General features: G+C 42.8%; 1 protein-coding gene across 1 annotated transcript in view; it reads right to left on the bottom strand.

Annotated features, from left to right (window-relative positions):
• Positions 1-24,860, bottom strand: part of SEMA3A (semaphorin 3A) — a 535,542-nt gene that overhangs the window by 248,402 nt on the left and 262,280 nt on the right. The gene's annotated exons all lie outside the window — the stretch shown is intronic.

The following is a 24,860-nucleotide window of genomic DNA, read 5'->3' as shown; positions in this document are numbered from 1 at the left end:
ACATGTAATTCCCAATTGAGCAGTTCACAATCAGTGCATGCTTGTTCTCTGCAGCTGATTTGCACCCAGTTGAACATGGCAAAATTGGGAGAACAAAATCTCATATTGTGAACAATTTGCACCTGCATTTATTTTTATACTGTCTCTCTTTCTCTTTCTCTCTCTCTCTTTCTCTCTCTTCGCTTGACAAAATCAGTGGGAAGCAGCACTCAAGATATTATCTGTGAAGACAGCCTTTTTTAAAATATCCCTTTGGAAAATTGCTTTTCGTAATAATAAAGCAAAGCCTTTCTATGATGTTCTAAGCAAATGAATGGAAGATCCAGCAGCTGTAAAACGCTTCTGGATTGGTGGGATATGATGCACAATTTGAGATCCAGACATAATTGCAGGTTATAAAAACTGTGAGATTCATTAAGAATATCAAGGAATCATTTTCTAAGAAGCTGATCCAGCTACTTGTATTGCAAATGTGATCTACCTACATTATCTACCATCCATCCCTCACTGTCTTATGGAAACATTACATTAAGGCATGATCTGAAAAAGAGTACAAAAGAACTTCCTTATTTAAATAGTGTCAAATATTTGGAATCTCAATATCTGTTTTGGTTTTAACAGTTGAGGGAAAGGTGGCCAAGTTTGCTATAGACAGTTTAAACTCCAGCTCACTAACATTGTCTGAGGAACCAATGGACTATGTATTATGTGTACCAGGAAAATAGAAAAACTCAGAAACAGTAGTTTGTCCTAATATGGTTCATTTATTTTGAATTTCACATGCTTCACAGTTCTAAAATATGCAATCACCCTGTTTTTGAATAGAACCAAAGATCTTTGATATTTAAATTGAAGATCACATCTCTTTCTCAACAACACACACACACATGTGCGCATGCGCGCACACACGCAAACACAATGCAAAATGGAAAATGTCGGCCTGCAGGTATGTAATGGAACATCGTTTGTTATCATTACGCTAGGTTTGTCAGTCTCTACAAAGAGCTGAAAGCGAGCCTCGCTGACATAGCTATTTCAAATTATTTTTTTTCTTGATTTTCCAGTGTGATTTTTCTGCACTCAGAACTCGTATTTTCCTTCTGCATGTTAAAGGTTACAGCAATTTGTCGACTTCTTCTATATAAAGCTAAGACTTCGTGGTGTCCTATAGATCAAAGTTGCTTCTGAAACAGATGTTAGATTTTCTTTCAAGAGCTGTAGGTAATGCAAGGGTTCAGTTAATCTTATGATTTTGACAGCATTCAAGAAGAACAGATGAACTCTTGCACACATCAATAAGATCGTGTTGCTGTTTTCATTTTTTTCATAACTAAAGACAAATGTGTATAATCAAAACAATATGAAGAAGACAAGCATGAGGGATGAGGTATCAGTTATGTTGAATATATAGGTAAAGCAAAGATATGCTTTTGAACTTGAGAAAAGGCATAATAATTGTTAGAAATGGGGGTCTTTAGTTGGCGGTGGCTTGCACCATGTCCAAGTAGGGATCCTTCCTTCTAGTCAGCATAAGGGGATTGCACACCCAAGATAATCCCTGCTCACCCCCTTTGTATCTTGGCATGAGCAGTCAGGTTTATCTCAGAGGCAATGTGTAAAGCATTTGTACAAACTCATAGAGTGACACAGTGAAAACAGTAAATGCTTACACCAGTTTAAAACAATAACCAATGTTTATCTAAGTAAAACAAGACCAAAATGACAAAAATCCAACATACACAATCAAAGATATTACTTTTAAAAGGTTTAAAATAGTTAGTCCATAGAAAGCTAAGGATGCGTCACTTTTAGAGCAAAGTACCTGAGATGCGTCAAAATCAAGGAAGAAAAACAGGCACCGGGGAGGTGAGGCATTGAAAAACAAAGAGATGCGTCAGTTCCTTACTGCCAGTGGAGGTGATGCGTTGGTTCCTTACCACAGCACAGGGAATGTGATGGTTTTGTTCCTTACTGTCAGAGGAGGTAATGTGCCTGCTCTTACTCTGAGGGGAAGTGATGTGTCGATTTCTGGAGAAGCGGCCTCGGTTCTTCACTGCTGGTCTGCATTGATGAAGAGCCAGCACAGGATGTGGTGGCAGCGAAACAGCCATTGCGTTGATTTTCCAGCCACGAGTCAGGTGATGTATCGATTTCCGAAGCCGCACAGCAGGTCTTGCGTCAAATTCAGAGCTGGTGTCAGAGGCGTCGGTGACAGGACTCAAGTCTCAGGCTGTGGCGATCTTTTAGCTGCACGGAAGGTGCTGCATTGATTCTTCAGCCTAACTGTAGTGAACCACTGATTCTTCAGATGCACTGCAGGGCTCCTTTGGCAAAACAGGTATTGAAGAGCTGTGTGTTGAATTCCAGGCTTCGTTGCAGCAAAACCACCTCCAAGGGCCGAGATCTGGAATTGGCACCAGTTGGCAGATCAGAACTCCCAGCAGAGAAGTTCAGGGGCTGCAGGTAAAGTCTTTGATGGCCCTGGGACTTCTTAACAGGAGGCAAGCACAGACAAATCCTTGGGGAGCCTTGGCATTCAGGATATAAAAGTGAAGTCCAGCCCTTCTACTGCCCAGGACAGAAGCAGCAAGCAGCAGGCTCAGCACAACAAAGTAACAAGCAGAGTGGCAGTTACCCTCGTACAGCTTGTCCAGCTCTTCTCTTGGCAGAATTTCCTCTCGGTCCAGAAGTGTTCTAAATATGTGGAGTCACTGCTCCAGTACTTATACCAGTTTCTGCCTTTGAAGTAGGCAAACTTCAAAGGATAGTCTTTGTAATGCACAAGACCTTGCCTTGCCCTGACCTGGCACCAGACACACTGGAGGGAGATGGAGACAGCATTTTGTGAGGAGAGGCACAGCCCTATTCAGGTGTTACTGACAACTTCTCCCACCACTCTAGCTGTGTATTAACACATCAGCCTGGTGATGGCCATTAGGATATGTAGGGCATACCTCAGCTCCCTTTGTTTGACAATCTAGAGTGAATGCTCAAACAGCCCAACTATCATCCTAAACCACACATGATTCCTCAGGCAAGCAGAAACACTGAATGGTGAAGCAAGAAAATGCCCACTTTCTAAAAGTAAACACAAGGAGATGATGGACAGAGCGCTGAAACTTTTCAGACACTCACCCCCAGTCACAGATATTAGTTGAATTCATCAACATTCTTTAGCTCACTTCGCCACCCCAGTTTAGACACTGCTATATGCAAATCAGTCTTGACCCTCTAAACTGGAATGCCATGGTGAGCAAAAAAACAATGGATTTCGTCTTAGATCACTGTACTGGGGTGAATGTATGACATTTTCTTCATTCTGTCCATCAATTGTTCTTTTTGCATTCGTCACCCCGAGTGGGACGGCTATGCCCAGACGTGGGCCCCGTGCTCTCCATGCCACCGGAGTCAAGCTATCCTGCACTGCATCACCAAATGCGATGCAGCGCGTGCAACGAAATTCATTTTATTTATTTATATGTTTACTTACCTGTTAAAGTCCGTAATCCATACATTACAACCCCCCACCCTGCCACTCCCCCTCCCTACGTCACCGCCCTGCAGTTACACCTACCACCGACCGTGGCTGCTGGATGATATGGAGGAAACCTGAAAAACAGTCCTAGGATGCTTGTTTCCAGTCCAGGGAGGACCTGGCCAGGGCAGTTTGGGCTGGACTGTTCCCATTGGACCCAAGATCAAGACTGATTTGCATATGGCTGGGTTCAAACTGGAATGGCATGGTGAGCAAAAAGTTATGGATTTAGGCCCAGATCTCAGTATTGAGGTGAATGTATGACATTGTTCTGCATTCAGTCCATCAATTGCTCTTTTTGCATTTGTCACCCGAGTTGGACGGGTATGCCCAGACGTGGGTCCCTTGCTCTGCATGCCACTGGAGTCAAGCTATCCTGGATGATGAGGGGTGAAACCCCGATACCGGTACTGGGATGCTTGTTTCCAGTCCAGGGAGGACATGGCCTGGCAGTTCGGGCTGGACTGTTCCCATTGGGAGCTGGGTCAAGACTGATTTGCATATGGCTGGGTCCAAACTAAAATGGCATAGTGAGCCATAAAACAATGGATTTAGGCCCAGATGTCTGCACTGAGGTGAATGTATGACATTGTTCTGCATTCTGTCCATCAGTTGTTCTTTTTGCACTCTCTAAAAGTGGCATTTTTAAACATACAAACATCTACACTAAGAGATGTATTTTTAAATTCTAAGTTCAGGTAACTCAAACACCACATCTCTACCTTTTTCCAATTGAAAGTTACACTTGTAAGTTGCTAGAAGCTAGCTCCAATGATAACCAATGGTAGAGATAGTCCTTGCAATAGTGAAAAATGAAATTGCCAGTATTTCACTATCAGGACATGTAAAAATACACATACATGTCCTTCCTTTCAAATTCACTACACCCTGCCCATGGGGGTACATGTAGAAAAGGGAAGATTTGCAATTTAAAACTGCACACACAGTCACTGCAGTGGCAGGTCTGAGACATGGTTACAGGACACTCATGTGGGTGGTACAATCAGTGCTGCAGGCTCACGAGTAGCATTTCAAGTAGATGCACTGGGCACACACAGTGCACTTTCCTAGGGACTTATTAGTAAATCAAATATGGCAATCATGCATAACAAATCACATTCACAATTTAAACAGCGAGTACTTGCACCTTTGCACTGATCAGCAATGGTAAAGTGCCCAGAAATCTAAAGCCAGCAACAAATGAAATTCAGCACACAGTCAAAAACAGGAGGTCAGAAGCAAAACAGACAGGGGAATAACATGCCAAATTGGCCAGGTCTATTAATAATAATAATAATAATAATAATAATAATAATAATAATAATAATAATAATAATAATAATAATAATAACGATAATAATAATAATAGTTGTTGTTGTTAGGCTTTTTTTAAGTTCTAAAGTATGTCCATGTTTTACCTATGATAATAATACAAAGAATTATGATAACAATAGGTAGTATTTTCATCATCAGTAATATTACCTAAACTTATTTCGAACATTTTTATGGAGTTTCTCGCGAAAGTAGTGAAAATGACTAATAGTTCACGTTTTGAGGTCTTGGCTGAGGCTCCAGTACACTACGATCAATATCAATCGCACTGAACACCTCATCAAGATATTGAGAAAATCTAATGCTAATAACTATACCATCACTGTAACTGTATCTTCAAATTGCATCTATATCCTAGCTCCTCACTTGAATGATACCATCAGCCCTCAAAATCCATCACCATAGTCTCTCTAATACTCCATCTGTGGGCCCTCACTTGCCTCTTTAAAAATATTACTTTACACAGTCATATAAAGCTTCTACTACTCCACTGCAAAATTTCCCTGGGCATCCAGTCTCTTTGGAAAGACAGAGGTGGTCCCTCTGTATTGTTCCTGTAAATCAATGCTTTTCTCAACCCATGTCAGTTTAGGCTCTACCCCAGGCATAATACCAAAACATCCCTTGTAACCATGATGCCCAAATCTTACATCTGACCACATGCATGGCTGTCCTCCTTGACCTATCCGCAGTCTTAAGCATCATCACACAAGACTCTCTTGGACAAGTTCAAAGTGACCAAAGGGGAACCCTGACCCTTTCTTTAGCCAGAGCTCACAACAAGTGAACAAGGTCCTTTCAGCTTCAATACAATTCATCTCCAGAGTACATCAAATGCTCCCTTATCGCACCCACCCATTTATTATGCAGATTCCAACAGATGTTCACACTCTAAAGAAAGACAAATCCTCACCTTTCACACGTTTGGCTAGTAAACCTAAATTCATCTTAGAGTGGGGGGTCCAAAGAACATCTCTGAAAGAGTGACCAAAGTTCTTAACATTCTTTAAGACACAATACATTTGAGTGATCTGTAACTAAATAGCTCTAAAGTCAAGAGTGTTCCCCGAGGCCCATTTAGCATTCTAAAGCACCACCCACAATTCCCTCTTTCATTAACTAGCTAGTCACATTTTCTCTTCTCACAAAGAAATGAAGGGGTCTCAATTGAAAGTAGTCTGCTATCAGAGTACCAAATGAAACTGCACTAAGAGCCATATGTACCATACATGTTACCATTTGAAGAATCGGGCCATTTGTGACTTATAAAATGCATTTTGGTATGTATGAATTCCAATGTGCGATTTGGTAACATGTTATTTGGAATTACGAATAATACTGCATCGCAGCAGTATGTAAGAATATTTGGCAACCAAAATGCAGGCGCCAAATTTTCGCATTTTACCACTCGCTCTACACCTACAAGGAACCCCATCCTCTTTGGGAATGGTAGCAAATCCGTTTTTTTCAGAGCAGGCAGTGGTCCCACAGACCACTGTCTGCTCTAAAAAAATGAAAAGAAAACTTTTCATTTTTCTTTTTTAATGCTGCCTGTTTTCTTTTAAGGAAGATGGGCAGCATTTAACAAAAAAATGATTGCTTTATTTAAAAGCAATCACGGACATGGTGGTCCACAAAATAGGTGTCTGTGACCTGACTTTCTAAATGCTTGGGCCATGCATTTTAACAATAAGTATATTCAGGTGAGAACTATTGCTGTGTGTTTCAGCAGGTTGAGAGCAGCACCGTATTGAAAGGTGGCCTTTAGCAGCTCATTGATACCTTTCCCTGAATTTACCAGCTCTGTGGAATTCATTAATATTTACTTTACTGCTTCTAATGTATGTGGAATGTTACCACAATCACCCTGCATTACACGAATGCTAATGTAGAATAGTGCTCATAGCAAGCATTGCAGTCATACCACTATTAAACATATGCTTCTAAAATCTGGGAGCAATTAGAAACTGCTAATTACTATATGAAATAGGGACGTTAAATTGATTCAATCTCAGTTGTAAATTACACAAAAAATATAACTGTTTATACTCTTCTCTCAACGGCTCACACACATGCATATTACATACAGAACCGACACAACTGTCCCAGCTTTCTTTGCCTTTCTGCTACGAAATTGTCCTCGCCTTTACACAAACCTGGTTTGCATCAAGATGGTAAATAAAGGTTTTCTCGCAGCATTGTAGCGTGCTTCTATTAGTCATGTGTCTTTATTTTGTATTCATGAATATCAGCCTGTTCTGACATACGGTGTGCATTGTCTTGGTTTTCACCAACAAGGATTTCTTTATGAACTAAGAACGCAGGTAATTCAAGACTTAATGAACAGTTTAATTTTCCATGGAAGAATGAAAGAGCACTTGAACATAGACTAAACATATAAATGTTATGAATTCTTTTCATGCAGTTTTTAGAAACAAGAGACAGGCAGACAGCATGTCTTCATTGAACAATATCAGACTCCTCTTTTAAAGGAGTAAAATTAAGCTAGTACTTGGAAGCTTGTTTGTGCAGTTTTAGCACAAGGCATGCAAGTCACCACCATCTACCACGGAAAAGAGAAAAAAATAAATTAAATACAATAGTATAAAATATAACTTGTGCCCTCAATTTTTAGACAAAACACCAATCAATGCTACATTGCGAAGCCTAGGTATAGTCACGTTATTATTCAGTTTCATTATTTCTCTCTTATTATTAAATCCACCATTGGTTCCTTTGGATTAATTTCTTTATTAGTAACAACTTTAAAGCTTTAAATTAGACCTCACTGTTTGGAAAATTCATTTGAGTTATTCAACTAGTACATCAAATGCAAAATCGCACATTGGATGACAAAGAGAAATACATGCTACAGCCAAAAAAGTAAATTTTTGAATGATAAGCAATCGTAAAGTATTTGTCAGAAAAGGGTACTAAAATAATAAAATGTGGCATGGTGCAGACTTTTCTCTTTTTTCTTATTTATAATCCCTATTAGAATGTTCTACTCACAAACATTTTATTGACATTTTGAATACTCATATGGTGGATTTTCTTGCACGTTTCTTCTATTAAACTGTATACTACACTTAAATAAATTAAGCTAGTTTCACATTTGTGTTCAGTGCTCCATGTAATACATTCTGCAATTAGAGAATACATTGTAACCATTGAATTGCAGGTTTATGAGTACCCTTACCAACATAACTATTCATGGATATGTCTTCAGCTATCTTACCAATGTTCAAGGGTTAATCAGTAATCAAGCATTCTCTTTAGAACAACAGAACGTAGAATAAAATTAATGTCAAGTCACATGATGTTGATAATTACACCATGAAGCAGGCTTTAAATAATATACATATTCCAAACTTTGGCTGAAAGTTTTTACAATTTGCTTGTAGTATACTTTTTGGGTCATGGTGCTGCAGTATTGTGAGGCAGCTTTCTAACCAATTATTTGTTTTTAAGGGACAACTTGAAGAGATGGTAAATAGAAATTTCAACTCCAGAAGACACAGATAGAATGTCGGTGTTATGACTCATTTCTTGACAAAGGCTGGGGTAAACATTAACACAGGGCGTATTGGAAAGGAATTCAGAGTGATGCAAATCTTCTGTAAGTATATTTTAATAGAAATTTGTTTTTTTCTTTAAACTGCATCCTCTGACATAATAGTGTTATAATATATGTCACTGCAAGCAATTCATAAGTAACAATTTTAAAATTACTTTGTAGAAAAATATACAAAACAATACTCATTAAATCTCAGTGCAGTAGTTTAAAGGTACAATGAGAGCAGATTTGCAAAATTTGAACCATTTTGTTGAGAATTTCGCATCAAATTCATCAAAATCTCTCTGTTTCGTAGTATAAAGACAAATCATATTTTGTATCTGTAATATGGTGTTCCTGATTCAAAATTAGTTGTGCGTCTTGTGTTTTTTCATACTCTTTCTTCTTCTTGCGCTTGAAAGTTTGCTCAACGTGTGTGATATATATTTACCAAATAGTATGAAACATTTGTGAAATTTAATGGCCAGTCTTCTGGTGGCAATGACAGAGGACCAACGAGGCACACGAAAATACAAACAACAAAATAACTCAAAATAACATCTTCCTGAAAAGAGGCTCAATTTTAGCCTCTTCGTCCTCACTTCAATCTAGAAGAAGAGAGTAGGAGGTTCCTTTGAAATTTGTGACTTGAAAAACATGATGGCAAGATGGCAAGAACATAGTTGAGAGTCAATAACGAGCTGCAGGAATTGTTTTCGTTATATTATGCAGACTAGCATATATTTGTATACATTTGTTGTTACTGAATTGTATCCAAAAGTGTCTGGACTTTGTCTGCTATACTGTTAACTTTTGTGATATGTGATCGAACCGATTCACAAATCTAGGCCCACACATATGTGCGATTCAAACTGTATCCTACAATTCTGCCGTTCTTCACCCTCAGGCTCAGATTCACATGGCCTTATGAAGTGGGACAGCTGGGCACCAAGCACAGATACCATGCTTTCATTTGGTGGTGGTGGTCGCAGCGTAAGAAAGCATCAGGGTGTACTCATTCTTCTATTAAACAATGGCTTGCTGAGCTCCATAAGCTCGGTGATGGGGTCTGCAGATGTCACGAGGCTCCCACCTCTGCACTCCTGTGCCCCATGAGAGCAGCATTGACATTTGACATTTGAAGGCCTAGAAGGATTCATACAAGCCAAAGCATAGATTTACATTTCAAGTTTGATACAGAGGTGGGGATGCAAATCTGTACTTCACTATTCATGAATTTCGTGAATGTTGGAGAAAGGGACCTCATTGCACATAGACGACATTTTGGTCCCCTGCCTGCATTGCACCTTCCCTTTGTGCATTACTGCTCTAGGCCAGAAGTTCCATATCTAAAGAAGAAGGGTACCAGGAGGGCATTTCAGGACATCTGCCTTTGAACGAAAGTCCCTGTGGATTCTGTGCCTGCCACACAATTTATGGAATGCCCTCGAGGCAACACTTGCAAGGCGCAACATGCTTGTACACAAGCATCTTATATTGCACACAGGCAGATTGTATTTGTGAATTTGTCCGTACACAGACCGATTTTCTTTGGCATCACAGATCAGAGAAAAGGTTTGTGAATCAGTCAGACTTCTCTGTTTTATGTAAATTAACAAGGGGTCAATGTGCTCTACCAGAGAATTCAGAATTTCATAAACCAAATATATTCTCTTAGGCAGGTATTGTAAACCTTTTGGGCTCTCAGTTCATATTAACTGTCTTAAATGTGGTAGATCATCGAGGAAACTGAAGGGCAGTTTACTATGCCTTCTAATTACCTTCAACTGGAAGCCACCTCATGTGTGGCTGTCTGCGGAAAAGCACAAATTATACACTACATAACATAACTGAATAAACCGAGGAAGGGAAGCAGCCAAATAGACTTATTAATTTCTGACAGCGCCGCACTTTTTAATTTTCTGCATATAAATGCCTGAATCTTGCCTTTCAAAGCTCTGCTCCGACATAATTACTGACTTGTATTTCTGTCACTTAGACATAAATAGATTGCAAATTACTAATGTATAATTATGAAATATGCTAGGGCACAATTAAGTGTGCTTAATGACAGCTGAGCGGCAATGATGTTCCACTTGCCAGGGAGTGATTAAAACATGACCTTGGCATAAACATTTTTTAGAAAGATGCTTGCCTAATGTGTGATTTCCAAGACTACGTCTGTCGTTGTAAACTACTGCAGGGTGTCAAATGTGTCAATTGCTTTACAGCTTCCTCACAAAGCAGCGATTTAATAACTAGTTTCTTTATGCAAACGCATCCTTTTACTGTAACACATTGTTATTAGACTCGCAGATTATATTTTAAAGGCAACGCCCCAGTGTGCAGATCTATATGAAATGGTGATTACACATATCATAACAGTGAAATGCAAAGGTCCAAAACTGTAAAATAAGGAAAATTTGATATTTAGTTCAGTAAATAATAAGTATTGACATTAACCAATGTTGAGACCCTCGAGGGTGAGTAGCCGCTGTTTTTTTACCCTAATTGATTGATTGAATGTAAGGGTATGTGCAATTAGTGTATCTATGTTGAAATGATTTAGTGCTGGGATGAACTCACCAGACATGAGCTGCATGCAGATCAGCGGCCAGGTCAAACAAAGGGCACCAACCTTAGGCAATGTTACATAATCCTTGAATAATTTTCAGCAAATGGTTTTGCAATAGTGCAAATTGAATTTTATCACCTGTCGTAAATGTAAAAATCATGATAAAATAGCACACCACAGGTGAAATATTGCCCACCACGGGTTCCACTTCTTTGTCTTGGCCTCTGTCAGGAAGGGGAATTACATTTGCGGAGGCATCTAGTTGTTGAATAATCGTGCTAATTTGCTACTAGACGTATAAGCAAAATGTGAAATGTAGCAATGAGAGAAGACTGCTATAGATTTCTACTGAAATACTGCTATAAAATATGTTTACAATATATTTTTTATTCATATGTTTGCATTAAACCATTTTATAGGACAAAACATTTTCAGATTTTAAAAGATCTCTTAATGTATGATTTTTCGTTGGATACATTATAGCCATATAGTAGTCTAATATTACAATCAATTGAAACAAATGAGTGCGGAACCCTTCCTCCCAAATGTATTGTGACTTTTGCCCTGAACCTTGGTTTTGGCAGAAAAACATTATAGTGGACATGTTCCTCACCACCTATTCATTGCATAATTCTCCACAGGAATGCCAGGAGGATACTTGAATGTCTCTACAAAGGGAACTTCGGGAGATCTTCTAAAGCCCTGACAAAATCAACCACATTAAAACAACCAAACATCAAGTGTTGTAGGAGCTTTGTACCAGCACTCGTTCCATAACAACGGATTGATATATGGCACTGGCACTGTGAAATGGCCAGACCCCACTAGTCCATGGAATTCTTCATTGCTAATAAGACCCCAGCCACTACCAGTGACAGATGACGCTTTTCGCACTAGGAGTCTAAACACAGTGACACTTGGACCTAACATATTAGGGAGAATCCCATCTATCAGAGTTGGGAGACTTCCACAATGAACAAATAGTCTGATGGTATGGTGTGTCTTCAAGTTTGGCTAAGTAGCAAAGCCATAGTATTTTGTATCAAATGGAACTGGTAAACAAAACCTTTGCAACACCCCACTGGGGACACAACACTGAGCATGTCTTTTTTTTCTTGTCAATACTCTGTGTTAGTGTCAGGACACCCCTGTCGGTATTTTTAGTGCTGTATACATATTGTAACATACCACCGTTTATTTTACATACCATTTGTAAAATATAAAGTAAAGGGCAGACTTTCATGAGTGCTTGTAAAAAGACAAATAATTCTTGGGAATCTGAAGCACTAGTGACAAAGAAATCCATACTCTCTACAACAGTCATAAGGTCGAAACAAGAATCCAAATCCTAGGGCGATAAAGGACAATTTCCAACTATTTCTATCAAATTTGATAACAACTGTTCTATTTATAGTTTCACTTTCATCATGTAGTTGGTATATTCGTTAGTCATTATATTGCCTGAACTTCTCATTTATTGCACGATGACTGAGTTCCATTGGATTTATCAATAGTGGAAAGTCTTAAGGAATGGGAGCCGTTTCATGAATTAATGTAGCTTAAACACATTTACTGGTATCCCCATATGTTCCTACGGCATCCTTACGTTACCTCCCAATCTCTCCCTAATTCTTCACCTACTATCAGCACTAGCGACAAACTCTGTTATAATTTTAATCTACAAAAGAGCAATCATTATTATACATTTCTATCTGCATATTGTAACCTGTGTTTCCTTGAGCTGTTTTTTTATTCGTCGAGGATTAAAAGACACCTCATCTGTATGGTTTGGTAACAACATCTCAGGAACATTCGGAAAGCTGAGGCTGCATACCACCCATTACTTACCATTGGCTATGTGGTTTATAACTCACATTTGTTTGCTTTCTATTTGCTGGCTCTTTTAGTTTTCGATTGTCTAGTTTGAGTTTATCGCTGACACTGACCAAACCCTATTTAGTGCATTTCTCCACCCGCACTGGATTTCTGTAAACAGGCCTTTAAATCTTGTTCTTATCTTGTTACATTTGCTGTGCATTCAAAGACAGAGGTCAAATGTCATGATCTATCTTCCAGGGAGCTTGGTGTTTACTTTTCTTTCTCTGACTTCACGGGGAGAGGATTTCTTTGACCATCATGCTGGCTACTGGGGGGATAGGGGTGCTTGGGAAGGCTATACAATGTTTTTTTCTATCATACAAGAAAGTTAAACGTTTGTAAATGAACTGTGCAGATTTTTTAGACTATATCAGAATTAAATACAAATTTTTGGGTAATTCTGGATTATGGTGCAAACAAATATTTCAGTATAATCAAAACAAATTAATACACCAAGTGATGACACTTTCACACATTATAATATGTGTGCTATATACATTTAGAAGTAAAATTGTATATCTGGGCAAATGTAATGGTCATTTTAATTGAAGATGTGTTGCCTGTAATGACAGTGTGATACCAGACCATGTACACTTCGCTTTACCCCACTCCACACAACTCTGCACCAATCCACACGATTGAGCTCTACCCTGCACCACTCCACTCTACACCACTTCATTCTATGCATCTCTCCTCTACACCACTCTACTCTGTGCCAATGCACTCTACAGCACACTACTCTAATATGCACCACTGCACTCTTCGCCACTACACTCTGCACCACTCCACTCTGCGCCAGTCCACTCTACGCCACTCTCATAAACTTTGCACTGTATGCTACTACACTTTATGCCAATGCACTCTATGCCAATCCACTCTATGCCACTGCACTCTACTCGACGCCATTCAAATCTACTCTGCACTCTGTGGCACTCTACGCCATTGCAATCTACACCACTGTACATAAAACCAATGCACTCTACACATATCTACTCTGCTCTACACCACTGCACTCTATGCCACTGCACTCTACACAGCATCACTCTGCTCTATGCCACTCTATGAAATACACTGTATGCCACTACACTCCACGCCACTATACTCTGCATCACTCACTCCATGCCACTGCACTCTACCCTGCACAATTCCACACTACTCTGCACAACTCCACTCTACGGCACTTGACTCTATGCCACTCAACTCTGCAACACTGCACTCTCTGCCCCTGAACTCTATGCTACTATTCTCTGTACCACTGCACTTTATGCCATCGGACTCCACTCTGCACCACTCTTATCTACACCATTCTACTGCACTCTATTTCAATACATTGTATGCCACTACACCACTCTACTCTGCATCGCTTGACTCTATGCCACTGCACTCTAATCTGAAACAATCTACTCTATTGCCACTCTATTCTTCACCACTGTACTGAACCACACTCAGCACCAATACACTCTACACCACTTTACTCAAAACTGATACCTCTACGCCACTGCACTCTAGCCATTCTACTTTGCACCATTGCACTGTACAAGACTATAATCTACTCTGCAATACTCTAATCTACCCCACTGCACTTTACGCAATTCTAATCTACACCATTGCACTCTACATCACTTTATTCTGCACCACTTTACACCACTGCAGTCTACACCAATGCAGTCTACACCACTCTACTCTCCACCACTGCACTTTCCAACACTCTAATCTGCCAAACTGCAATCTCTGCCACTGAACTCTACAGTTATCTACTCTATGACACTGCGCTCTATGTCACTGCTCTCTACTCTGCACCACTCTACTCTGGGCCACTCTACTGCACTTTGTGCCAATGCACTCCATGACAATGCAATCCATGCCACTCTAATCTACTAATCTACTCTACCCCACTCTACTATGCACTACAGCAACCTGCACCACTGCAATCTACAACCCTTCAGTCTAGGCCACTCAACTCTATGCTGCACTCCTCCTCTCTACACCATCCATCTCTATGCCACTCTCATCTTCAACACTGCACTCTATGCCACTGCACTCTATCACATTGAACTCTACTCTACTACTCTATGCCACTACACTCCACTCTACACCACTGAACTGTATGACACTTTAATCTACTCTGTACCACTCTACTCTATGCCACTGTACTCTACACCACTACTCTATGCCACTGCACTCTACCCTGCACCGCTCCACTTGACCCTGCACAACTCAACTCCACGCCACTTCATGTTACTCTGAAACAGAAACAATCTATTCAATGCCACTTCACTCTGTGGCACTGCACTCTACGCCACTCTATGACACTACTCCACTCTATGCCACTGAACTCTATGCTGTGACACTGAGCTCTCCGGCACTCTACTCTAAACCACCACACTTTATGCCAAAGTACTCAACACCTCTTTACTTATAACCAATGCACTCTACATCACTGCACACTACTACAGCTACGCTGTAACACTGCACTCTTCACCACTATGCTCTATCCTGCAGCACTCTCCGCTACTTCCCTCTAGTCCACTGCATGCTACCCCACTACATGGTATGCAACTTAACACTTGGTGCCACTGCATTTTAACCCACTGCACTCTATGCTACTGCACTCTGCGCTAATCACTCCATGCCACTCTAATTTATTCTGCACAACTGCTCTTTACACCACTCTACGTCTCTGTACGCCACACCACTCTTATCCACAACACTCTACGTTACCCTGCACCAATCCACTTTACCCTGCATCACTCAAATCTATGCCACAAACTCTACGCCACTCCACTCTATGTCACTTCACTCTGCACCACTGCTCGTTATGCCATTGCAATCTACTCTGCACCACTCCACTGTACTCTGCTGTAATCTATGTCACTCTAATCTACATCACTGCTTTCAACGCCAATGCATTTAATGCCACTTTACTGAAAATCAATACACTCTAAGCCACTGCACTCTACATCAATCTATTCTGCACCACAGTACATTAGTCCACTTCACTCTAGGCCTGTCTACTCCACTCTATGTTACTCCACTCTATGACACTCCACTGTACAATACAGCACTCTATGATACTCCATTCTATAATTCTACAACACTCTATTCCATTCTAGAACACTCTATTCCACTCTGTACAATACTCCACTTTACGACTCTTTACGCAACTCCCTCTATGCCACTCCATGGTATTTTACTGTACCCCACTCTACTAAAGTACTCCTCTCTATTCGACTCCACTCTATGCCACTCCAATCTATGCCACTCCACTCTATGACAATCTACTCCACGCTACTCTACAGCATTCTACTCCATTCTTCTCAACACCCTCTACGCCAATCCACTCTGCTCTACAACACTCCACTCTATGCCACTCCACTCTACTATACTCTACTCTGACTCCATTCGACTAAGCTCTACTCCACTCTACACCCTTCCAGTTTATGATGCTCTACTCCTTCCACGACACTCCACAACTCTCTAAAACTTCACACCACTCCATGACACTCCACTTCACTCCACTCCATTCTACATCAATCTATTCCACTCCATGCCACTCCATAACTCTCCACTGTGCTCCATTTTACAACACTTCACTCCACACCACTCTCCTTTATCCACTAACCTTTAGCCATGCTGAACAGCAGCCAGGCTGGTGTACAACATGGCTCAAACATATTGGATAAGCTAAAGGTTCTTGCAGAGGTGGCACCTATTGTTGTTGCCAATCCTTGTTTGCTGTTAATGCTGCATGTTTGCATGAACATGTGCAGCACTAATTAGTTCATGGATGACGTATAATGAAAATTCTTCTAGCTCCTCTCTTCATAAGCATAAATTGTGAATAAATTGTGGAGTCCTAAAACTGGTTATAAAACAGAAGGGATGTTTTTAACATGGTATGAACCAGGTATTGTTAATATTTATGTTGTTATTGATTTTATAATTATGAGTTGGAGTATTATCTATAATAATCATTGTTATAATACATGTTTTATATAACACTTCATATAGCGTAGATAATAATGATAATAATAATATTAATACTATTACTACTATGCCTACTGCTACTGCTACTAATAATAATAATATTAAGTATAAAAATTGATTAACAGGTATAGTGTCTGAATCACATTCGTTATTTTTTTTACAGGAATGCCTTTAAGATAGTAAACAAAAAAGACCCAGTAGTTCAAAACATGGACTCGAAAAAAGGAAATCAAACTTTTACATTTCTAAGCACCATTAAATTGCAACTATGTCTGAAGCTGATTAGTGACAGATGGGAGTGAGAGTGTCGTCTAACATTAATCATCACTTCTTTGACTTCATGGCTGATAGTGGCAGCAGAAGCAATTAACATCTGTAAATCTACAAGATGAGATGTTCTTCATCTTCACTAGAAAAATTACGGTTGCAGTGTGAACTAGCACATATATTAACAAAAAACGTGAAACTTAACAATCTGTCTCTCACTTTTTATTTCATTATCCATGCTATCAAAGCCAAATAACATATAATCATAACATGCTGCTACCCAGAACGTCATTTGTGATTCAATCTATCCAAACCACTATATAATTTGCAAGTTATTAACATGTTACACGTTTTTACTTTACAATTGGGCAATGATATTACCATTTAGTTTCATTAAAAGAGTAAAGCCAGTATTGACCCTTCTGTGAATTTTGAGGTCCTCCAATCTGCCAACACCTGTGGTGCATTCAACAACTGCAAGGGAAATATCCCCCTTCCTTCTGATTGAGGAGGCTGGACGTTATTTCTAATCTTCCTTACAGAACCACATCCCCCTCTCACATTGCTGTCATGGTCCAGGCAAGTCCTGTAGCTCTATGATGACATGTGTGATGGATTGGGAGCTAAGGGAAGCCCTGGAACTATGTTCGTACAAGTCCCATTCTGTGCAGACTGAGAATATTGAGTCCGTTCAGTTGTCTCCTGAGGAATTGGGAGGTATTTTATATATGATATGTAACTACGAGATATTGTGAGCACATCCTCAGGGATGAACCGGTTCATTATCCGTAATCTTTATTACTCCGAGTTAGTCTTCCTTGCCACGTCACTAACGAAGTGAGCTTCAGCTCCACACCAGAACTCTCCAAAGCATGAGTTAGCCTCCCATCCCTTCCCAATATGACCGACCCATAAACCCCATGACAACTATAAGAGGCGGGCCGGCTCAACCCCAAAGCCTGAAACTACCAAGCCACAACATAAAGCCGATAGCCAGACAGGGAGGGAGGGATGGGAACTCATGTGGCGAGGAAAACTAACTCGGAGTAATGAGGATTACCAGTAAGTAACCGGGGCATTACCTCCTTGTTAGTCTTCCTCCCCACATGACTAACGAAGTGAGCACATACCCAAGCCAGGAAGGCTTCATGGTACACAAGAAACCACCACCAAGGCGGAAACAGGTAACCAAAAAAACGTTTAATCCATTGTGAAAAGAAACAACAGAATCACAACATAGTCTAAACAAGGGAAAAATCAAGGGATGGCAGAACCAGCACTCAGAACAGCTCCCGCAAGATCCCCAGGAGGAGAGTTCCCCAGGACTACCCGATAGTGTTCCATAAACATGTGGGGAGAAAACCACGTTGCAGCCCAGCAGATTTCCTCAGTGGACACACCCTTAAAAGAGGCCCAAAAGAACAGAGACGCTCCGGGTGGAAGGACCCTGGACGACCCCCCGGAGATCAGAACCCTGGGAATCGTACGCCAGCAGGATAGCCTGCTTCAGCCAGCGACTCAGAGTCGACACAGAAGGCTTGTGACCAGAACGCACCGGACCAAATGTCACAAACAAACTGTCACACTGACAAAAAGAGGATGTGCAGCCCAATTAAATCTCCACCGCATGACGGACATCCAGCAAGGACAGGGAGACATCCACTGCTGGGGAGAAGGAAGGCAAGGACACCTCTCGAGAGTGGTTAGCCAGGGAGGGAATCTTAGGCAGAAAACGGGGATCATGGCGCAGGACCAGCCGGTCCGGTAAAACCCTCAAGAAGGCAGGAGACCGAAGGAAGGACCCCATCTCGCCCTTGCGGCCAGCCGAGACTATGGCGACCAAGAAAACCACCTTTAAGGTGAGGAATTTCGGATCCACCGACTGAAGTGACTCAAAGGGAGAACCCTGCAGAGCCCGCAGGACCAAGGGAAGATCCCAAGGAGGCGCCAAGCACACAGCCCGAGGCCGCCACAGAGAACAGCTCTGCAGCAAGTGAGCCACCAAGGAATCCAGCCGATCCAGATCCGGACTGCGGAAGACACGCAGGGCAGCCCACTGAGCCCTCAGAGTGGAGGTAGCCAACACCAGAGAAAAACCCTCCATCAGGAAATCCAGAACCCTCATGGGGTCCACTGACACTGGATCAGAACCCAGCAGGCCGCACCAATGGGAAAAGGAGGACCAGTGACGGGAATAGGACATCAAGGTCGAAGACCTCGGGGAACCCTGCAACAAAGCAACCACACCCGTGGAACCCCCCTGGGCCAACAAGGCCACCCGCTCAACAGCCAAGCCTGCAGATGGAGCCGGCGCAACACCACCCCTGGGAGAGGAGGACCCCGCAAGGGGAATGGGTGATCCGGAATCCACCAACATTCCCGAACCGCCAGTTCGCACAGGAGAGGATACCAGGAGCGGCGAACCCAACCGGGAACCACCAAGAGCAGCAAGGCCCGGTCCAAGCAGACTTTGCAAAGGACCCTAGGAATCAAACGAAAGGGGGGGGAAGGCATAAGGGAGACCCCAGGGCCAAGGGAAAGACAGAGCATCCACCCTCCAAACCCCCGGACACGGATGGAGAGGGCAGAAGCAAGGCAGGAGGGCATTGCCCAACTCCACAAACAGTTCCAACTGAGGAAGGCCAAACCGGGACACCAGACTCCGAAAGACCAAAGGCTTCAGGGAGAGTGCACTCAAGGGAGGGAACACTCGACTGAGACGGTCAGCCACCACATTCTCCGGCCCCGGGAGATAGACAGACCTGAGAGACAAGACCGCCCAGGACAACAGTTCCCGGGACAGCAACCATAGGGAGCACACCCGGCAACCCCCCTGGTGGTTGATGTAACACCGCACCATCTGGTTGTCCGTCCGAACCAAGACATGATGACCCCTGAGAGAGGGAGAAAATTCCCGGCAAGCTAGCAGGACCACCTTCATCTCGCGGAAGTTAGAGGAGCAGGGGGACAGAAGAGGATCCCATTGACCCTAAACCGACCGGCACCCCAAGGTCGCCCCCCAGCCGAGGTGACTGGCATCGGTTGTGACCACCCGGGACAGGGAGACCAGAAAGGGAAGACCCTCTGAGAGATGGGATGCAAGCCACCAGCCCAGGTCGGACCGGATCTGGGGAGACACCAGAACCGGAATCTCGTAGTTCTTGGAGCAGGGGTCCCATAGAGACAGCAGGTGATTGACCAAGGGGTACAGGTACAGGTGCAGGGGAGCCCAGGGGAGAACATTGATGGTGGCAGACATTAACCCCTGAACTCTCAACCACAGACTCACAGGAGCAGAGTCCCTCCCCAGAAGAGCCCTCAGATCCCGGCGCAAGACGTTGCAGCGTTCCAGAGGTAAGAACACCTTCCCCAGGAGCATGTCCAAATGCCCCCCAATGAAGACCAAGTCCTGGGTGGGATCTAAGTGGGACTTCCGCAGGTTGATCAGGAAACCGTGGGCAGAAAGGACCTTGTAGACCCTCTGGATGTGCAGCCTCCCCTTTGAAAAAGAAGAAGCAGAAATTAACCAGTCATCCAGGTATGGAAAAACTCTGATCCCCTTCCTGTGAAGAATGCCAACCAAGGGTGCAAGAATCTTGGTGAACACCCTCGGAGCAGACGACAAATCAAAAGGAAGTAGCTGGAACTGGTAGTGGCAGTGCCCCATGCAGAACCAGAGAAAAGGCCGAGAAGACAGGTGGACTGGCACATGAAGGTAGGCATCCAACAGGTCCAGAGAAGCCGCCACCTTCCCCTGGACCAGCAGCGGCAGAGTCTCCTGTAGTGAAAGCATTTTGAACTTAGTGTGAAGAATGAAAGAATTCACCCGCTTCAAGTCCAAGACAGGCTGAAAATCCCCAGACATCTGTCTTCCCAGGAACAGGAACAGGATGGAATAGATGCTGAAACCCCTCTGAGACGGAGGAACCGGCTGGATGGCCCCCTTCATGAGCAGGTCCTAGAGGTCGGCGAGCAAGGCCTCCCGCTTGACCGGAAAGGAAGGCAACTGAAGGCGATGGAGAGACTCTCTCTTACGATCTGAAGAACTCAAAGGTCCGAGACAGAGGACTCCCACACTGGTAGGAAGTGGCGGAGCCGGCCGGCCACCGGGAACCCACCCGGAAGGGCCAGGAGATAGTCAGGACTTGGGGGCAGAGGTGGAGGCAGCAGGCTGAGACCGGGATTTGGAGAAGAAGGGGGCACCGCGACCCCTACTTCGAAAGGGCGCCCCGCCCCTGGGCGTGGATGAGGTGGAAAACGCCGTCTTGTGACCTGGAAAGCGGGCCTTGGAAGACCTGAGGGGAGCCAGCAGCTTCTGGTCCTCAGCTGATTTCTTGACCATGTCCTCAAGAGAAGACCCAAAGAGCTTCGGCCCAGAAAAGGGGATCTTCATTAGTACAGCCTTCTGGGCAGCCTTTGCCTTCCAGTTGTGCAACCAGATCTGCCGCCAGGCCTGAACAGCAGCGCCACCAGTAGCGGCCGAAGAACCCAAGGTGTCAAAGGAGATGTCTGACAGGAGCTGAGTTAGCTTCTCCATCAGCGACAGGGTAGGAATCACATCCGCCCCTTGGTCCAACATCTCCGTCAAGGACTGGCAAAACCTTCAGCAAGGACTGCACCGTGTAAGACAGGTAGGCAGAGGCACAAATGGAAAAATTGGCCGCCGAGGAAGCCCACTTGGCCACGGAATCCACCCGCCTGTCAACAGGGTCCAAGGGAGAGGCATCCTCGGAAATAATGGAACCCTGCGAGGAAAGCCCCGCCATTAGAGAGTCCACCTTCACAGAGGGAGGGAAATCCTTGGCAAAGTCCTGGATGGAATAACTCTTTGCCAGGAACCTCGGGAAGGCCTGCTTATCAACATCCATCCACTACCCCTCCAACACCTTCTTAATAGGGGGAAGGAAGAGGCAGAGACTCCAGTTCCTTACGCTGGTATTGTAAGAAGAAGTCCTCCAAGAGTTCCTCAGCAGCCGGAGCAGGAGCCGGAAAAGCCAAGTTCTGTTTGATGTGTAGGAGCACATCCCGCAACTCTTTGACCCTGGATATAGCACCCCCCGGAGATCCTCCTCTTCTTCCTCAGCTTCATAAACTGGAGCGGGGTCCAAGCGAGGATGCTTAGGAGAAGAGGGACCCTGACCACCAGCGCGCTGCGCAAAGGCAGCCGTCACCGCAGCCTGAGTCATGTCCTGAATGGACTGAAGGGAGACAGACTCAGCAGGAACCTGGGAAGCCTCCCCCTCCCCCACAGGGGCATCTACCTGCCCCATGAGCCGAACAGCAAACGCGTAGGCACTACCACAAGACACAGCAGCAGCCCACCAGAGACCACAATGAGAAATGAAAACAGTGGTCCTTAAAAACAGGCAGCAAAAGGCGGGCCAGCCGTAAGAAACTGACCGGCAACACCTGTGCTGGAACAAGCGCCACTCGACCCCGCCCCAGGGAGGACGAGCCATACCCCCGTGAGAGACAGGACTTACAGAGATAGCCCCATACAGCGATGACAGCATGAGCCGTGCTGGTTATATACAAGGGAACCCCATGCAGTTGAACCTGGGGTGGAAAGATAATTTTATAGAACAATGGTTCGGAGTAGGCCTTATGTGGTCCTTAAAGGAAAACAGGGTAACAGCGAGTATTTAATAAATCGCTAGGGAGCATTGGTAGTAGGAAAAATGAGTTATTTATTTTTACTCTTTTCTTATATCAAAACACAAAATATTAAGAAATATATATACACTGTATTTCAGGTGCTCAGGTGAGTAGTACGGTGCAGGACGTGACATAAGTGAACAAAGTGAACGAACTGTCACACACAACAAGGATAAACACACACAACAATTATCTACAATGATACACGTGAAATTCCTTGGGTAGGTCGACGGCGTTTCGATCTATATTATTTTAGATCTTCATCAGGACAGTTGAGCCTCCTGAAACTACAGAAATTACGATTATACTTTCTTTCTTATATGTATTTTACTGGTTTTGCTACAATTTTTAAGTATAGCATTGTTTTTGGTGCTCCCAGAAAAAATTAAAATTAAAATTAAAATTAAACATAACAATGAATTCTCAAGCATGCACATGTTCAAATTAACAAGCATGCATTTGCGAGATGGAATAGTTGGGGGGCTGATGATCTAATTTCACCCAGGTGCGCTGCGCTTTTTAAGGCTTAGGTGATGCGCACATGCATGTAAAGCGAATGGATGTTATAAATTAATATGCTTCCTGTACCTTGCCAAGGGAAAGGGCAAGGATGGTCACTTGTGCAGAGCAGCTGGGCGCATGTCGCAGCTTTTCAAGGAATCTGTAGGTAGTTTAATGAGCGTGGTTAGGGCTCAGTAGCTGTGAATATTCAATAGATTATCGCTAGAGGAGAGGCTAAGGAATAGCCATAGTTATTTATAAACCGAAGACTCACATTAAAGTAAGTTAGATTCCAAGCTCTACTTGGGGATTCTGGTGGTAGCTGTTTCTTCCAGTGCGTGGAAATTACTTGGATTTTTGGAAAAATAAAACCAGAGGAATAAAAGTTATTAGAGCTCTATGAGTGTTCATAGTCATTTTTCGAGTAGAAGGGGGATTTTTTATTACTTACTGAAAATTGGGTTTTAATACATAATCAAAATCGCTGCCAACGCGCCTTGGCAGCGATTTTGATTATGTATTAAAACCCAATTTTCAGTAAGTAATAAAAAATCCCCCTTCTACTCGAAAAATGACTATGAACACTCATAGAGCTCTAATAACTTTTATTCCTCTGGTTTTATTTTTCCAAAAATCCAAGTAATTTCCACGCACTGGAAGAAACAGCTACCACCAGAATCCCCAAGTAGAGCTTGGAATCTAACTTACTTTAATGTGAGTCTTCGGTTTATAAATAACTATGGCTATTCCTTAGCCTCTCCTCTAGCGATAATCTATTGAATATTCACAGCTACTGAGCCCTAACCACGCTCATTACACTACCTACAGATTCCTTGAAAAGCTGCGACATGCGCCCAGCTGCTCTGCACAAGTGACCATCCTTGCCCTTTCCCTTGGCAAGGTACAGGAAGCATATTAATTTATAACATCCATTCGCTTTACATGCATGTGCGCATCACCTAAGCCTTAAAAAGCGCAGCGCACCTGGGTGAAATTAGATCATCAGCCCCCCAACTATTCCATCTCGCAAATGCATGCTTGTTAATTTGAACATGTGCATGCTTGAGAATTCATTGTTATGTTTAATTTTAATTTTAATTTTAATTTTTTCTGGGAGCACCAAAAACAATGCTATACTTAAAAATTGTAGCAAAACCAGTAAAATACATATAAGAAAGAAAGTATAATCGTAATTTCTGTAGTTTCAGGAGGCTCAACTGTCCTGATGAAGATCTAAAATAATATAGATCGAAACGCCGTCGACCTACCCAAGGAATTTCACGTGTATCATTGTAGATAATTGTTGTGTGTGTTTATCCTTGTTGTGTGTGACAGTTCGTTCACTTTGTTCACTTATGTCACGTCCTGCACCGTACTACTCACCTGAGCACCTGAAATACAGTGTATATATATTTCTTAATATTTTGTGTTTTGATATAAGAAAAGAGTAAAAATAAATAACTCATTTTTCCTTCTACCAATGCTCCCTAGCGATTTATTAAATACTCGCTGTTACCCTGTTTTCCTTTAAGGACCACATAAGGCCTACTCCGAACCATTGTTCTATAAAATTA

The sequence above is a fragment of the Lissotriton vulgaris genome, chromosome 1_1 (genome assembly GCF_964263255.1).
Source record: "Lissotriton vulgaris chromosome 1_1, aLisVul1.2, whole genome shotgun sequence".
Classification (NCBI taxonomy): Eukaryota; Metazoa; Chordata; class Amphibia; order Caudata; family Salamandridae; genus Lissotriton; species Lissotriton vulgaris.
Note: the sequence above shows the minus strand (reverse complement) of the source record. Positions and strands in the feature narration are given on the sequence as shown.